Genomic DNA, 17,850 nt, shown 5'->3' on the forward strand with positions numbered 1-17,850 from the left:
TGTCCCATAGGTTTTGTGGCATCTAAAATGAACAAATTTTATTTTATTTATTTATTTTTTTTTTAATAAATTTTATTGTTATATTCCCCATACAATTGCAGCCCCCCATTCTGACCCCAATCCCTCCCCTCCCACCCCCCCCCCTAAAAGTGTCTCTGGTTCATAGTTTTTTGTTGATTTTGATTTTCACTTTCTTATAGTTATTCATTTTCCTGGTCCCTTATTTAAGTTTTCTAGATTCCTGCTATGAGTGAGACCATCCGGTATAAAATGAACAAATTTTAAATGGACAATTTGCTCTGTTTGCTCTGAGTGTGAAATAGTGAAATCAATGACCGTTTTTAATTTTGCTATTGTATAGACTATTTTGTTTGTGAAATTATCTACACAGAGAACTTCAAAAAAGTCTTTGCAGCGTAAATTTTCATGCCCAAATGTTATTTTTTTTATAAATAAATGTTATTTATTTTTATTATTTCTCTCTATTGCAAGGCTATGAGAACACACATGTCTGCCTGTAACAATTTTAAGTAGTACTTTCCAACAGGAGAGTGTGTTCAAGAATTCCTAAAAGATTTTACCAATCAGTTGTCAAATGTATGAGGTAGTAGGAGAAAGAAAGAGACAGTGTGGAGAAATAGCAATCCAGATAGTCCACTAATGCAATCTCTTAAATTAGAACCTTTAATTTTAACTGCTACTTCAAGAATTCCTTAGAATGTACTTGCACTTAGATAAAATCAACAAAAAATGAGATGGTTCAAAGGTAGCAATAAAAAAAAATGATCTGGAGAAATAATGATTTTGTATTATCTCCAAACCAAAGGAACAATCTCTGAAGAGTGAAAAAACTTAAGTTTTAGATTAAGATATAGACCAATGATTAGATCCTAGTTGTCCATGTTAAAACTGTAAAATAACCTTGGGCAATTCACCTACTTGTGCTGAGCCTTAATCTTCTTGTTTCTCAAATGGGATAACTACACTTAATTCATAAACTTTTTGAGAAGGCACACAGTAGAAATTCAATAATTGTGATTATCATCTGACAGGCAGAAATGTCTTCTGTGTGGTTTTCTTTAGGGCTGTGAATAAATGAGTGTGAATTTTTCTAGCTGATCTGTGCCAGGGAAGCCGACTCCAAGTGGCAGAAAGAGTTGGAGGTGTGTGAAGACTCCCCTGCTCCCGATATTTCCTTTGTACACTTTCGTCACCATCAGCGTAGTTACCTGCCTGTAGTGGCAGCTTTGCTAGGGTGATTTGCATCATCCCCATTCCCATCAGGAGAAAGGAATCCCTGGAATTCTTGCCCCTTCCCTCAGCCAGTGTGGCCAAATTTTCCACTCAAGTTACCCCCAAGAAGTTGCATGGTAGCAAGAGGCTCTGAAGATGACACTGTAGCATCTTTGGCCCATTCTATACTTCTTGCATCAAGAGGCAGATCAGCAGCGATAAGGAACAGAGACTGTGGTGTCAAATAGGCCTATTTTCAAAGACTGCCTCTGACTTGTGCCACCTTTAAGCCACAGTTTTTGAAACTATAAACGATGATCATAATAGTACTTATCCCAAAAGTTATAGGAGAGCTAATGAGTGACATGTGTTGCTTGTATCCATCCTAAATACCGTTCTAAAGATTTTGTGTCATTTAACTAACTCATTTCTCACTTCCATTCTGTGAAGTGTTATTATCCCCATTTTGCAGATAAAGAAGTTGAAATGTGTTTTCCTTTCTTGCTCAAGGACTCACAGGCATACTAATTTGACTCTGTGTCCATTGTACCCCATTATGCAACCTGGCTGAAGAAGAGTAAATGACATAATGCACATACAGCTCTTAGTACAGGGGCTACTCTTAGAAACCAGTCTTCTGGTAGTAGCTAGTATTCTCTCTCTCTCTCTCTCTCTCTCACTCTGCAATCTGAGACTTCTTTGTGAATTCCTATTTGGGTTGCCACCTGAACCTCTGCTGAATCCGTTCACAGGATTTGTCATCTGGCTCATCAGCAGATAAAATTACAATGCAGATCTTTTGGAAGCATTCTGGCTGAATTCTGCTAAGATATTGAAAATTTCAGTGAACAGCTGGGTATATCAGTCAGCAGAACCAGGAGCGATTGTTACTCATCCTCTAGATAATGTGTCCCTTGATTTCCCCAAACCTTTGAGAAATATGTCTTATTGGCAACTCCCTTTGGAACCAGTGAGTCTTGGCAAAATACGGCCATCATTTAGGTTAATCAATTTATCTATGTGATAATTATCTTGTGAGTTATATATCTGGTTACATAATTTCAAAGGAAATTCTTTGGTGTGTGGGAGCAGGAGGGGAGTGAGGTCAGAGGAAAAGTTAGAGAGTTAATAGTATAATTTTGCAAGGGCCCCAAGTGAAAAAAGAAAACCAGATGGGGGAGGAGGGGAAGGAAGAAGGCCTAATAAGGAAGATGCAATTACATTCCTATCGGATTTTATTACCATTTAATTCATGTCTTGTAACTACTCTGAAAAATCAACTATTCCAGGGATCATAAAATGATTCCACTTTGCATCAACTGTGTTTTATAGAGGAAAAAACAGGGTTCTCCACCACTACTACCACATGGGCTGGGATTATATCAACCTTCATACTTACCAACTGTGCAAACTTGAACACATTACTTAATCAATCTGGGCAGAAATTTCCTCATATCGAGAGAAACGAATAATAGCCCTCATTCAACAAATTTGCTGTAAGAATGAAAGTGTGTTAAAGTTTTGTTACATAGGAGTTGCTCAATAAACGGTAGATAACGTTATTATCACCTTTTATTGGTTTCTCTTTGAATAGATATCTGTGATCCTACTGAGGAAGTTTATCAAAGTGTATAACTAGATGTTTCTTATAGGTTTTTATTTTTTTAAAGATTTATTTATTTATGCATACAAGAGCTGGGGTACAGGCCAGAGATGTGGAGGGGGGTGGTAGTGAAAGGATTCACCAGAGACAGAGTGGGGAATAGAACAGGCAGACTGACTGAAGTACACCGCTGAGGGGAGCAGCGGGCGAGAGAAGAGGGGTCTTCCTCGCCATGTGTGGTGCTCTCTGGCTTGGCCGGGGTTCAAACTTGTGCTACAGAGGCTGCGGATTGCTTCATAGCTCAGTGTTTAACCCCTTGTGCCATCAGGGAGGCCCTCTTATAGGTTTTTAAAAGGTCCAAATTACATGCATCGGTATTGTTTACTTGAGTGGAAGGAATTCTAGAAGGAGAATTGATTTTCTAAGGATTAGAAAAAATTAGTTGAGTAAATTATCTGATCAGTACAGAAAAAAAAATTCGAAGTTTTTTTCCCTCTCTGTCTATGGGTGCAGTTTATTACTGACCCTCTAATTTGTTTTAGCTATGGAGACGTGGCCATTCCATTTCTAGTTTTGCCCAGGAACAGAAATTATATTTTGAAATAGGGACAATTGGATTTAGGAAATTACTTTGAAAAAAATAGAACTCATTTACACTAGTTATTCAAATATCCAGTTGACAGCATAATAAAAACTTAGGGCCTTCATTTAATTAAATGTTCCAGTTTACTATTCCCTTGAAGTAGCTGCACACATTTGGAAACTGCTCTCTTTCATGTATTTAAAATAGCATTTAACATTAAGACAGTAATTTATAAAGAAGGAATTTGCTGATCTAAAAGTGCTGATGTGAATTCAAAATGTATTTAAGATAACTCCAACTCAGTGAGGCGTATGTGCGTAGATTTGGGAAATAAAGAGCTTATCATAGGATTTTCACAGCCACCTCAAAAGGGCAAATGAAGATAAACTGCAGGAACTAGAACTACATGTTGTACTCAAGAAGGAATCTTTCACAGACTGAAACAAACTTGGGAAACAAATGAAGAGTAAATAATGAAAGTCTGAGTATTATTACTTGTTCCTCTATGATTAAAGCCTGACAGGCACCATGAATCCAAATGTAGACACGCACTAGATATGGTAGACCTCACTGGTCAGCACTTTGTAAATCATAGCTGCCTTAAATTTACCACTGAAAAGGTGTTTTGGGGAAATAAAGCTAGCCAACTAATTTCTTTCATGCATGTGATTTATTTATAAAAAGCAATTTTTATGATAGGAGAAAATTTTATTGTAATATTCTAATGACTTATCTGTACTCTGAAAAATATTTTTATAACATATAATCCCCTTATATTTTTCATACCTAACTCACAAAATTTTCAAGAGTTTCACATTATGTGTTTAATTTTAAGTTCTGAATTTTTAAACACCTTCCTTTTTCTGAGTTGGCAGCTTTATTACTGCACTATTCCAAACATGAAATATATACCAAGAAGCAGGTAGAAAAAAATAAACATAGAAATAAGATATGGAATCAGCTAGTAATAGTAAAGCAAATTTATTTCAGTGCTTACTATTTGCTAAACATTGTGCTATGCACTTTAGAAAAATTATTTCATTTAATTAGCAATTTCAACAAGGCAAAATCTCTGAATCCAGAGTCTAAGAATAAAAGGATTTGAAAATCCTTATGGTTGATAAAGAATTTACTCCATAGGGACTCCCCGGTGGCGCAGCGGTTGAGCACTTGGTTGCGAAGCTGCCAGCAGCCTCTGCAGCATGGGTTCGATCCCTGGCTGCTCCCCAGCCACCGGAGGAGGGTCCCACATGGTGCGCAGACATCTCCTGCCGCCCGCTGCTCCCCTCAGCAGTGTACTTCGTCACTCTGCCTGCTCTGCTCCCCTCTCTGGCTCTGGTGAATTCTCTCACCCTCCCGCGCTTCTGACTGTACCCAGTGCTTGTATAAATAAATTAATTAATTAATTAATTAATTAAAAAAAAAAAGAATTTACTCCATAAATGAGAACAGTAGGTATTTTATGGGTGATTTCTTGGCCATTTGTAAAATTAAATTATCCTACAATTAAATGTATGTTGACACATACTAATCAATATTGCAAGTGTCGACAGTTAAGTTCTAAGTGGTTTCTCTACTAGTCATTTTTATCAGCTTTTATATGAAACTTCCTTCTTAGAGGTCAAACTGAAGACAAAAAAGAAAACTTCCTTTTCCATACTTGAAACTGACTTTCACTTTAGTATCCTATTATCAGAAACCCACTACTAAGTGTAAAAGATCTGCTAGGATTTGACCATTCTTTCATTCTTCAGATGACATTACTACCTACTGTGTACTGTGCCCACAAAATGAGATGTGAACTCTGCTCTCAAACAATAGTCAACCTATCAACAGCTTTGTAAACAACATAGCACATATAAAGTGCAATATAACATATCGTTTATCATAGAAGTAGATAGAATGAAGGCCCCAAGGCGGAAGTAGTCTGCTTTCACAGAAGAAAAGAGAAAATTTCTAGATGACTTCATGGATGCAACGACATACAGTATAGTGTCTTGAATGTAGGTGAAAGTCAGTGGCTTTTGGTAGTTGTTCGACTTACTCATGCTCAATCTACTTTTTTTGTCAAAAGATGAATTACTTTGAAAAAGCGTAGAGGTCTAGCTCTAATTCACATACTATCTCATAGTATTTTACTTTCTACTATTGACATTCTGTTTCTTGCAGCATGGATCTTGACATAAGCTTTTCTTTCAAGCAACTAATTCAGATTGTTTTACATCAACGTGAAAACTCTTCAAAATACTCATAATGCAACCAATGGTGTTACACCTTCTAGTGCTACACCTAGAGACATAACTCTCACAAGACTTAGACAAGAATGTTTATTCCTACGTTGTTTGCGGGAGGAATACAATGAAATCCATTTAAAGATCCATTCACAAAAGAATGGATAAACTGTGATCTTTTTATTTTTATATTTTTAAGATTATTTATTTATATATACAAGAACTGGGGTACAGGCCAGAGGTGTGGGGTGTGAAAGGATTCACCAGAGACAGAGTGGGGGACGGAGCAGGCAGATTGACTGAAATACACTGCTGAGGGGAGCAGTGGGTGAGACAGGAGAGGTCTGCTGCGCCATGTAGGTAGTTACCTGGCCGGGGATTGAACTCGTGCTGCAGTGGCTGTGGACCACTTCATAGGTTACATCTTAACCCCATTCGCTACCAGGGAGGCCCCAAATTGTGATCTTTTTACACAATGGCATATATATAACAGTTTCAATGAACTAGAAGATGTGTGTCAATGTATGTGGAGTGAGAAGTTGAGAGGTAAGTACAGAATGTATCATTCAATAAAGATAGGAAACAGGTAAGTCAGCAATGTATTATTTAATGTACATATGTAAGTATATAAAAGCACATAAAAATGAAAATAAATTCACAAAACTTGAAATTCAGGGGAGTTATTACCTCTGCAGTTAACAGGAAAGGAATGGGACAGGTCGGTTACAGGAACTTCATATAACTTCACTGTATGCTCGAACTATTCTATAATAATATGACAGATACTGGAATATTTATAACATTAGTCCACAGTGTTATTAACTGAATCTGAGTCAAAAAAAAACTTTTTTTTTAAGCAAAAGAATTAGCGAACTATGCCATTTTCTACTTCTATTAGTAAAGAAACTTGTTTGCTTCTGGGAAGGTAATATTTACAGTGTAACTTTTCCACTCCCCTTCTAGAACATTCTCAAGGAAGACAAAGTAAATAACTTGGTATCTTAAAAGGAAGTACCAGTGCTTATTAACCACTGTACTGCTAAGTCAAATTGTGATAGAATTGAAGAGTTTCTGAATGACCAATGAAGGACTGAAGCCTTGTTCAATACTAACTTTTCCATTAATGCTTTTTTCTTTTCAAGTCCTCTCAAAAATTTTTAAGAGATTCTAAGTTTAGCAGGCCTCCAAATGAAAAATCTTAATGGGTATCTGCTAAAAACTAAATTACTAGTTCTAGAGGCAAAATTAAAACCTCTTTTTGGTAAGTAGAATAACCAGGATCACATGGTGTTTGATCTCTGACATCAAAATACAGTAAAGGGGCCTCCCTGGTGGCTGATGTAAAGCTATCCGCAGCCTCTGCAGCACAAGTTCGATCCCTGGCCAGCCAGGGAGCTACCCACATTGCATAGCAGACCTCTCCTGTCTCGCCCCCTGCTCCCCTCAGCAGTGTTTTCAGTCCATCTACCTGTTCTGTTCCCCGCTCTGTCTCTGGTGAGTTCTCTCACTCTCTACACCTCTGGCCTCTACCCTAGTTCTTGTATGAATAAATAAATCTTTAAAAAAAAATATGGTGTAGATCTGAAGTGACGTGGCCATATTTTAAGGAAGAGAATCTAGGACTGGAGGATGCTGATCTAGGTCCTAGGTTAACTCTACCACCAACTAGTGGGGTGATTTTAGATGATTCACTTAACCTCTCTCTGAACTTTCATGTCCTTGTGTGTAAAGTGAAATATTGAAGTCTTTTCTAGGTCTAAAGGCCTATAATTTGGTGTCTTAAATCATAGCACACTCTGAGCACTTAAATCATGGGTAATAAAAAATTATCTTTAGAGATTTTCATAAATCTGAAATATGAGGTAGAGATAGGTCTCTAGGCTTAAGCTTAAGCAAATAGTTTCCCCCTTATTCCCTAAAAGAGAAGATAGAGAGGAAAATGTACATAATGCAGAAATTAAGATGGGTTCTTTGTAATCTGCAGGAAGTCAGAAAATGAAAATGCCAACACTACTATTCCTTAAACTTTTCTGAAGTTATTATGTACTGGACACTGTTAAGCCCTAAAGGATATAGACTCAGCCTTCAAAAAGCTCAGAGTGCTCAAGGAAAGATAGAAAAAGAGTTAGAAGCTAACTGATGCATGTACAATGTATTATAGAATCAGATAAGAGCACTTAATTCTGACTAGGAAAGTCAATGGAGGCTCCTGAAGTGGATAAGTTTTAAACTAAATTCTAAAGGCTAAATAGGAATTGCTGGAGGGAAGAAGCAAATAAGAACCCCATATGAAAAGTCGAGAGATTATGAGAATATGGTTATTTCAGGAGAGAACAAGTATCTTGGTATGTTTGTAACTCAGAGTAGGGAGATATGGCAGGAGATAAGACTGACAATTAGGCAAAGACCAAATCATCAAAGGTATTATGAGCCAACAAAAGGAGTTTATTTATTTTTTGTTTTAAAGATTTTTTATTTCTTTATTTCTTTCTTTATTTCTTTATTTATTTATTTATTTATTTATTTATTTATACAAGCACTGGGTACAGTCAGAAGCGTGAAAGGGTGAGAGAATTCACCAGAGCCAGAGCGGGGAACAGAACAGGCAGACCAATGAAGTACACTGCTGAGGGGAGCAGTGGGCGCAGCAGGAGAGGTCTGTGCGCCATGTGGGACTCTCACCGGAGGCCAGGGATCAAACCAGCACTGGAGAGGCTGTGGGCAGCTTCGTAGCCCAGAGCTCAACCGCTGTGCCACCAGGGGAGGCCCAACAAAAGGAGTTTAGAGTTCATTAACAGTAATGAAGAACTACTTAAAGTGAAGGATACAGATCAAATTCAAGGTGAATTTTAGCTAGATCTTTCTGAAACTCTGTGGGTGATAAATTACAGATACCAGAATCAGGAAACCAGATGTAAGACACAACACAACAACCTGAAAACATTTCCCAATTTCAGAGGCTATGGCAGCCAAATCATCCATGAGCCTCGCCACTATCATATTATAAATTCAACATAATACTCAAAATGAGTATTGACCAGCCTGTCAAAGGCAATTGATTTAATTCTGTATAACTTATTCTCAGCTTTAATACTCTTGTCAATTGATAGCTACTTCTAGTAGATGACTATAGATTCCCCAAATCCTGCCAGGTCCTCTCTCCCATGCCAAGTTCCTTTTCACCCCTGGGCTTTTGCCCAGCTAGCTGGTCCTTGCCTAAAGTGCCCTCTCTCCCCTACTCTTCACAAATCTAACCTCTTTGATTTTAGATGTTAGTTAAAGATCTTCCTTGGCCATGGAGCCTATAGTAGGCACCTCTTGGTTCCAGAGTCTCTGGTCCTTGTTTTCCTTTAAGACGTTTATTACAGTCTGTACTAATTTATTTGTCTGATTTCTGGTTTAGTTTGGTCTTGTCAGTCTGCCCACAGGAATTAGAATCCCTTGAGGGCAGAGTCCAGGTATGTCTTATTTATTGCTGTATCATTGTCACATAATATACTGCCTGGAACATAGGAGGTTGTCAATATTTATTGAATGAATGAATGAATCTGTGGCTTCCTTGATCCAGATTTGTTTCACTTATAAGACTCAAGTTTGCCTCAGCCTCACTGCTTTGCTCTCTGCCCTAAGAAGTCAGCAACCTTCTCACCCACACAGTTCCTTATTTCCCACCTCCCTGCTGCCAGGCAGAGCCCATCCAGCCTTGATCTCTCCCTTCAGGCTACCCAGTATTTGTCTTGGAGCTGTTTCTCTTGCTGCCTCAGTGATCAGCTAGAGTTGTTCACCTCAGCTGCTCTTTGCTGCCTCTGCTCAACAAATAACAAACAAAAAAAGACCAGCCAAAACCACAATTGCCTTGAGATACTACAGCTAATCCTTGAGAAAAGTCTCTAGTTATCAAATTTATAGAGTAAATACAATGTTGAATCAATGGTGAATCAAAATCACAAGTCTTTACAAGCTGGTCAGTCACATCTCTGGAACATTATTTTCAAATTGAACTCCACACTTTAAGGGGAAAATATTAAAAACTTAAATTATGTCCAAAAGAAGGTGACATATTTATAAACTGTTAGAATAAGAATGGGGCTTGGGCCTCCCTGCTAGTGCAAGGGGTTAAGTCGCAGCACTATGAAGCTATTGGCAGCCACTGCAGTATGCGTTCGATACCCGGCCAGGGAGCTGACCCACATGGCATAGCAGACTTCTCCTGTCTTATCTGCTGCTCCCCTCAGCAGTATATTTCAATAAATTTGTCTGTTCTACTCCCTGCTCTGTCTCTGGTGAGTCCTCTCACCCATTCCTGCTGCCCCTCTGCCCCCCCCCCTCTGGCATACACTGCAGCTTTGTATGCATAAATAAATAAATCTTTAGGGGAGAAAAAAAAGAATGGAGCTGAGAGCACAAAGTCTCAGACTGAGTTTGAATCCAAGATTTAACCTTATGCCTTGGTTTCCCCAACCATAAAGTGGGACTAATTATGGGGTATAATATTTTGTGAGGGTTGAGTGAGTTGATACATGCCAACCACTTACAGTAGTGTTAGGCTCATAGTCAGTGCTCCATGCCCCAAATCCTGCTCATGAGGACATTGTTGAACATTAATTATGATTTGAGAGGGTTATACCATATTTTGTGACTATAATAAGTAACAGAGTAAAGAGGAAGAGAAACAAAAGGGAACCTGTTCAAGAAGGAAATGACCAAAACAAAAGCAAAAGACCCTCAGAACAGCTCTGAAGCAAATCTTTTCAGCAACCTCAAGACCCCTAAACTCTTTGGGGAGGAAAATCATTAATCTAGAGCCTTCTTGGTTTGTCATTTACAGTTCTGAAATTTGGCCAAGTTCAGTCAGAACTACAAGTTTATATTTTCTGTTTTTATGGAAATTTTGGGACATCAATTTGTCATTGAAGAAAACAACAAATTTCAATGGAACAAAATAAAGAATATGTAAAATCAGATACAGTGTTTAGAAATAGATTGATTTCCCTTTTTTAAAAGATTTTTTTTTGTTTTATTTATTTATGCATACATGAACTAGGGTGTAGGCCAGAGGTATAGGGGGTTAGATGATTCTCCAAAGACAGAGTGTGGAGCAGAACAGGCAGATGTACTGAAATACACTGCTGAGGGGAGCAGTGGCAAGACGGAGAGGTCTGCTGCGCCATGTGGGTAGCTCCCTGGTGATAGCTTGATAATGCTGACTTGAACTCCTGCGCCACCAGAGAGGCCCCAGAAATAGATTGATTTCTAGCACTAGTGTTTCTAGCCCCAAAGGAAAATTATTAACTATCCAGGAATATTATTCAGATAATAAAAGTTGAGCACAAAGTTTAATTCATTAAATTGGTAGGGGTTCTTGAGGTACTTATGGAAATAAAAAAAATAAATTTTCTACTTAGCAAAGGCGATTTATATATATTAATTGGATTCTTTTTACAAGACAATTGTTTGAATTTCCTGCTTGATTCTTAACTTTTCATCACAAAAACAATTAGCAGCCTCTCTTACCAAAATTCTCCTCATTCTTTCATATGGTTTAGTTGTTGAAATTTTTTCACTCTTGAATTTCATTGATTCCATTAGTCATCATTAAATTAGCAGATTAAACATTGTTGAGACCTTAGTGAACTTTTTTGTGAATTGTTTCTCCTACCCTCAAAAACTGTTGTTCTTTTGTGCTTGTATTTCTGCTTAGTCTTTTCTTCCTTAGGGCTAATTATTGAGGGCTTTGAATTCTAACTTAAAAATGAGTACCTGTGTCAAATAAGTCTAACACTAAGAAAATATATTTTAGCACATATTGTGAAAGTGACATATTTGCAGGAAAAAACCAATCTAGTAAAAACCAGGTTTTTGTTTTTCCATATGTATGAGCTACAAAATACTTAGAAGTAAAATTCAGTTATATTTCTTCACTAAAGATCAATTCTATAGAAGTAAATCAAAGAATTTACTGTTCAGGCACATCAAATTCTCTAAGGAATTGGCTTGGTGAAATGTTGCGTTATTTAAAGCAAGGATAGTGTTTCAGATTTCTTATATTTCCATTTAAATTTTTCATGTGATGCTGGGAACCATATGTATTACATTATAATAATCATTGCCACTAGGTCAACAGAAAGACAACAGAAAGTCCAGAAACAACGTGATTTTTTTTCAGAGATAACTGAACACTACAGATTTTTTAATATAGCATTTTGTTTCTATACTTTAAACAAGAACTCCAATATAAAAAATTGTATGGACAATATATATGCATAATCTGTAGCAAATAATCAGTCATTTATATCTTGATATACATATATGAATATATGCACATAGTTTAAATTTCATTATAAATATATTGCTCTTGTTTCTCTCAGTTTCAATTTAACTGTGTTAAAAATTCAAAATTTAAAATTCATTATTAAAACTAATCTTCATACATTTAATCTGTCTCCAATATATGGTTCTTTGAATGTCTATTTCTGCATCTGGTATGATTTTTCTTACTAAAATTAGATTTTCTTTCAAGGTGACCTCTTGTATTTCCTGGATAAATCTCTGAGAGAGAACTTCTCAGAACAAAAGATAAACTAAGAAACAATAAGTAAATTGATTTAAAAATCTACAACCCTTAAAATGAGCTCTTAAAAATGAGACTGTAATCTTAGTAAATTACTGTGTTGTAGCTGATTATTGTGCATAATGTTTATTAATGTAGAAATGTGTGACAGTTTAATCATGTCCAGTCCTGTGAGTCATTTTCAATAAATTAGAAATTCATTTGTTTTACTTTTTTTTAAAATTAATAAAATGCCATTATCCTTACCTCTGTTTCCTCTAATTCTGATAACCTCTGTAAGCCTCTAACACTTGACATCGGATGAACATATCCTATAGGAAATTCATGTAAAGGGAGAGTCCTGCTGACCCTCTCTCCCAGTCTTGTCTCAAAAATACAACTCAGGGCTCAGTGGTAGACATTCATTACATCTGCTAATTTTGCTTTTTTCCTCTAATTTTCAAAAGAGTGACCATCAGACATTTGAGTTGATGTACTTAAACAACAGAAGGAATGAAGTTTAGGCAATAGTCCCTTCATGTTATGACAAAGGTCATATGATTTGCTGAACACTATACAGTTCAGTAGACAGAAGGCTTGCACCAGAACTTGGGTCCTATTTCAGGTGAGTAGTCCTAGGTATGTGTGCTAGACGATAAATACAAATAACAGTACTGTGATCTTTGTCAAAGAGCAAATGAAAGTCAACACTCTAAAATACCATTCAGCTCCATAGGGTTCCAGGCTATTCTAGTCCAGTTCTAAATGAATGGGAATTTATAGATTTTATAAACAAAGTCAAATGTTTAAAAAAAGAGAATAAGACAAATGTAGCAGCACAGGAAGGATGTGTGCTAAAAAAAGAATGTGCCTCTTCTTATCACAGAAATACTTCATATACATTTTCTTAACTTGAGAAGTCAAGCTAAATTTGATTAAGCACATTTCTACATATCACATGAGCCTACCACTAGTATAGAAGAGAGTGGAAACCGAAAGAAATGCCACACATTTCATGGTGTGAGTCAGTTTCTTTCCAAATGACACTTCCTTTGAAAAAGCATAAATCTGGAATTTGCCTTTTGGAAAATGCTTCTTTTCAATTTTCAAATATAATTGTGGTGTAATTAATCTAATTTGCATTTCAAAGCTTCTGGAGCTGAGCTTCCCACCAAAACTAAGCATAAGATCTCCTTTTGTGGACCAAAAATAAAGAAGAGTGTATTGAATTATTAGTTAAGCTTTTGTTCTTTTTCCTTCAAATATTTGCATGAATTATTCAGGCTTTGCATGTATGGGGCTTTGAAATATTCAAATTTCTTGAAATATTTTATTATTTAAGGTTCATATTTATTAACTTCTAGAGGAATGTATTTTTCCCGTGGAAGTGCAGCTTCAGCTCAATTATTATTTTGTAAAGAGTATATACAGAGCAGTCTCAGGTGGAGTTACTAATATAAGCAAGACAATATTCAGAGATTTTACACTTAAGGATGAATATATAAAATACTTGTAAATCACAAGTTATGGAGTTTCAAAAGAGAAAGAGATACCTTCCAGCTGGAGCTAAAGGAAAAACTTGAGAGAGAACCTGGCATTTCAGATGAGCCCTGAAGGAGGAACAGGAATATCACAAATAGGGGAGCAGTGAAATAAGGGAGCTGCGATCTCAACTCAACTCATGCTCTTGTTTTAATCTATGAAACCCTTTTTAGACATATTAAAACCCCCTGTCGTCATCTTCCCAGTGAGGATGCTAGCTCCTTTGCTCTCAACTTCCAATCAGTATTCCCACTTGGCAAACACACAGCCCTCTCTGAGGGCTGCCCCTCCTTCCTTCCCCACATTAAGACTTTTGGACTTTAAGAAACCCTCATCTCCTCCCGCATTCACAGCAACTACAGTTCCAACAGAATCCTCAACCTATTGCCCCTTCTTACTCTTCTTTGTGTCCTGCCTTGTGAAAAATGTCATCTAAAGCTAGAAATCTGGCCACAAATGTAGTCCTGTGACTCAACCCCCATTTCCAGTGCTTCTGTGACACTGCAAATGGTGGTCTTTAACTTGGCATATAAAGCTTTTTAGTCAGAGACTCCCTGGTGGAGCAAGGGATTAAAGTCTCAGTGCTATCAAGCTATCATCAGCCACTGCAGCATGAGTTCGATCCCCAGCCAGGGAGCTAAGCCACATGGCTCAGCAGACCTCTCCTGTCATACCTGCTGCGCCCCTCAACAGTGTGTCTCAGTAGACCTGCCTGTTCTGCTCCCTGCTCTGTCTCAGGTGAATCCTCTCATCCCCCGCACCTCTGACTTATACTCCAGTTCTTGTATACATAAATAAATAGAAATAAATCTTTAAAGCTTTTTAGTTCAGTTGCATCTCTCTCCTCTCCTTGGCCCACAGTAATACTTTGTAGACCACAACAGACACACACACACACACACACACACACACACACACACACACGGCGCACATGCACAGGCATCATGTTGTATCTTTTTTCTATTTTGCTTGTGCTTTTCCCTCTTTTTGGAATGTAAACCTCTCTTCCCGGGGTTGCCAACATAGTTCCTACTCATACTTTCAGCCTCATTTAATGAATTCTTTTCTTTTCATAGCTTCTTTCTAATATAGCAATTTAGCCTTTCTGAACTAAACCATTACTCAGATCAGCCCAATACATCAGCCTTGATATTTTGCCCATTCAACAAAGGATTCTTCTCCTTATGAGAGAGGGTGAGGCAGGAGGAAAGCTACGAATATTTATATAAGTTAAGGATTTTTTTGTTGGGGGTAGGGAGCCTAATATCCCCAATTTTGACACAAACACATCAAAATTTGCCATATTTAACAATATATCCTGCTTTACCAGGAACACAATGAAGTGGTGTAAAAGAGGAATGATGAGGGATCACAGCACATGTATGAACAGTACAATGGCAAGAAAGGAAAATTAAAGAAAGAGATTAACAGGATGGATAATTAACTGGCTCTGGAGAAAATAGGTGGACTCCAGGATGGTTTTGATGTTGAGCTTTGGGAACTAGGTGGATAAGAAAAAGAGAGGGTAAATCCAAAGTACGAAGGTCTTGGGTTTATGGGATATCTACTGTTAGAAAATGGGAGGAGGAAGTAAAAAGAGTCAAAACAAGAAAGGAAAAAAAAAAAGGAAGTGTCTGAAGAGGTAGTGAATCATAGTGGTTCACACAGGACTGAGGAACATGTATTAGCCAAAGGGAGAGCGGGGTAAAAGAAAGAAGGGTCACATTGACGGATGCTTCAGAGAAGTAAAGGAAAACGAAGAATGAATGAAAAAGCTATTTAATCCAGTGACCAGGAAGAGCAGTTTCCAAGAGAAAGGTGGAGAGAGCTCTTCCCGTATGCGGCTTTAGTGATCTCTGAAAATGGTTCGCTACTCACTTGACCCAGAAAACCTACAAAGTCAAGCAAATCAAGAGGTTCAAATCTGCATGTTCATTTTAAGAACACTCGTGAAACTGCCCAGGCCATCAAGGGTATGCATATCCGAAAAGCCACCAAGTATCTGAAGGATGTTACTCTACAGAAGCAATGCGTGCCATTCCGTCGTTACAATGGTGGCGTTGGCAGGTGTGCCCAGGCCAAACAGTGGGGTTGGACGCAAGGTCGGTGGCCCAAAAAGAGTGCTGAATTTTTACTGCACATGCTTAAAAATGCAGAGAGTAATGCCGAACTTAAGGGCTTAGATGTAGATTCTCTGGTCATTGAGCCCATCCAGGTGAACAAAGCCCCTAAGATGCGTCGCAGAACTTACAGAACTTACAGAGCTCATGGTCGGATTAACCCATACATGAGCTCCCCCTGCCACATTGAGATGATCCTTACTGAAAAAGAGCAGATTGTTCCTAAACCAGAAGAGGAGGTGGCACAGAAGAAAAAGATATCGCAGAAGAAACTGAAGAAACAAAAACTATGGCAAGGGAATAAGTTCAACGTAAAATAAAAGGAAGCAAAAGTAAAAGCAAAATGCTGGTTGTCTTTTCATTAGTAAATATATTTCAAGTATCTTCGGAAAAAAAAAAAAAAAGAAAGGTGGAGAGAAATTAGATAGCAAATAGCAGAGAGTAAATGATGTGGACTTAGAGCCAAGATGGCACTTCGAGGATCACTCTAATCCAAAATGTTAGTGTTAACAGATGAAATACAAAATGGAGAAACGTCAGTCACATTCACACTAGAAAACACTTCTGTAGTGCAGAAATGGAACAGAAACAACATACGTAGGCTGAAGCTGTAGACCTGCTGGATTCTGCCAAAAGCATGGAGAAGCATTCAGGAGTTGGACTCATACAGGGTACAGTAACACCAAATGGAAAATAGCAACTAAAATTATTAATATGGGGCCTCCCTGGTGGCGCAAGGGGTTAAGATGCAAACTATGAAGCTATCTGCAGTCTGAAGTACACAGTCTCCCATATGGGGCAGAAGACTCTCCTGAAATCAAGGGCTGGAATAGGACTCGCCTCTTAAAGGAGCTGACTAGGACTATCATCTTCTACAGAGCGGCATGCCTAAGGAGGAGACCAATCAGACATAGTCATCCACCAGAATCTGACCCTGTAGAATTGGATCTACAGGACCACTATAGGATCAACTAGACCAAGATTTGGCCTAGAAGTCCCAGAAACTAGATGGCTATAATGGCAAAACTATTAGACTGAAGATGGAATCCAGAGGGATATAAAAAAGGAAGGACGGGAAGCAGGGAGGTAGTGAAAGAGGAAACTAATGTTAGGAAAGAGAGTCAAAAATAAAAGTGACGGGCCTCCCCGGTGGCGCAGCGGTTGAGCGCTGGGTTGTGAAGCTGCCCGCAGCCTCTGTAGCACTGGTTCGATCCCCGGCTGCTCCCCGGCCACCGGAGGAGGGTCCCACATGGCGCACAGACCTCTCCTGCCGCCCGCTGCTCCCCTCAGCAGTGTACCTCGGTCCTTCTGCCTGCTCTGCTCCCCGCTCTGGCTCTGGTGAATTCTCTCACCCTCCCGCGCTTCTGACTGTACCCAGTGCGTGTATAAACAAACAAACAAACAAATAAATAAAACATGCCTCTATAAAAAAAAAATTGCAAGAAAAAATAAAATAAAATAAAAGTGGCAACAGGAGAAGAGTCGCACCAGGCTAAAAAATAGATGGGGAGATTATAAAACTAAAAAAAAAAAAAAAGTAATAATAAGATATCAAAGGTTTGAATGTTGAATTATTGACAAAGTCTTAAATATAACAGACTGGGGGGCCCTTATTTTATCTTGTTTTTGTTTCTTGTCTACCTAGCATCTATTTTCCCTTTTTCTGATACAACACTTTAATTTTCCTATTGGTCTCATTCTCTGTCCATATGTATATTCTAGCCTCCTGGGTAAAATGATTGGTTCAGAGTTGAGCATGTGACCAAATCAAGGTATCAAAGTCAATTCTAGAATTTTTGTGAATAGCAACACTTAAAAAAAAAGTTTTCTTCGGGCCTCCCCGGTGGCGCAGCGGTTGAGCGCTGGATTGCGAAGCTGCCCGCAGCCTCTGCAGCGCTGGTTCGATCCCCGGCCTCCAGGCGAGGGTCCCACATGGCACGCAGACTTCTCCTGCCGCCCGCTGCTCCTCTCAGCAGTGTTCTTCGGTC

General features: G+C 38.3%; 1 pseudogene; it reads left to right on the forward strand.

Moving 5' to 3' along the window:
• The first annotated feature begins 15,576 nt into the window (after positions 1–15,576).
• LOC119258485 (60S ribosomal protein L17-like) lies at positions 15,577–16,184 on the forward strand (annotated as a pseudogene).
• The last annotated feature ends 1,666 nt before the right edge of the window (positions 16,185–17,850 follow it).

This window comes from Talpa occidentalis, unplaced genomic scaffold (assembly GCF_014898055.3).
Source record: "Talpa occidentalis isolate TD23 unplaced genomic scaffold, MPIMG_talOcc4v2.1 talOcc4.5, whole genome shotgun sequence".
Lineage (NCBI taxonomy): Eukaryota > Metazoa > Chordata > Mammalia > Eulipotyphla > Talpidae > Talpa > Talpa occidentalis.